The following is a 910-nucleotide window of genomic DNA, read 5'->3' on the forward strand; positions in this document are numbered from 1 at the left end:
GCACTGTCGGAGGGTCAGTGCTGAGGGACCGTCATGCTGTCAGAGGGTCACAGTGTGGGGTGCCATGACTGTTTCACTGCTCATGGGACCCGGCCATGCACCATCTGATAATTGCATGACAAGACTGACCGCCCCTCAGGAATTACTGGTCTTGGGTAAGAATTTTATTCCGTGCCCTGGGCTTTCAGACGATAGCCATGCGTCTGCTCCCTGTCTGCCACGAGACTCACTGTGGTCGGCTGTGCAGTTCAGCTCCGTCACATCCAGGTAGGTCCTGCCCTCCAGCGACGGAACAATTTGCGACGCGGCCTGAGGATTGGAAAAGGAGCCTTCGGGAATCCCTTTGAGGAGCCTGTACAGGGACTTGGTCTTGTTCCAGCGGTGGGATGGTACCAGGTCTGAGTTGGCGGAGAGGGCCTGGGACAAACAGAAGGTGTCGGTGAAGTGGAGGAAGAGAGGGTGTGCCCAGGACGTCATTTGCAACATCTCTCCAGCGACAGTTTTACACCTCTTCCCTCGCCTCCCGCCCCACCCCCGACACTTCATCTCAACTTTTCAACATCTCCTCCTGTCCCTGTCCTACCCTCATGTGTTTCTCCAGCTGCCCCACGTATGAATGATATTCAACATAACTCACGTCAGGGACTGATACGTCATTGAAGCAAGAGAGAGATATGAGTGCAGAAAAAAAAACGTTTCTCACTCAGTGAGTACACAGGGTGTGGGTTTCACTGCCTGGAAATGTACAGGAGGCAGGTTCAACCGAGGCATGGGAGAGGGACATGGGATGGTTATCTAGTTAGGCATGGTGCACAGGGACAAGGGGAAGGGCAGGAAATTGGCACCAGACAGAGCAGCAAGTACAGGAATGGTGTACTACAATAAACAGCACGAGCTCCAGTTGGAAAAT

The 910-nt window shown here is 53.6% G+C and overlaps 1 long non-coding RNA gene across 1 annotated transcript in view; it reads right to left on the bottom strand.

Annotated features, from left to right (window-relative positions):
* LOC125482338 overlaps positions 1–439 on the bottom strand; it is a 4,945-nt gene extending 4,506 nt beyond the window's left edge. The window contains exon 1 of the long non-coding RNA XR_007261613.1: positions 231–439. This is a non-coding gene — a long non-coding RNA (uncharacterized LOC125482338). The remainder of the gene's footprint in view (positions 1–230) is intronic.
* Between the last annotated feature and the right edge of the window lie 471 nt (positions 440–910).

This window comes from Rhincodon typus, unplaced genomic scaffold (genome assembly GCF_021869965.1).
Source record: "Rhincodon typus isolate 14 unplaced genomic scaffold, sRhiTyp1.1 hic_rhity00008954, whole genome shotgun sequence".
Classification (NCBI taxonomy): Eukaryota; Metazoa; Chordata; class Chondrichthyes; order Orectolobiformes; family Rhincodontidae; genus Rhincodon; species Rhincodon typus.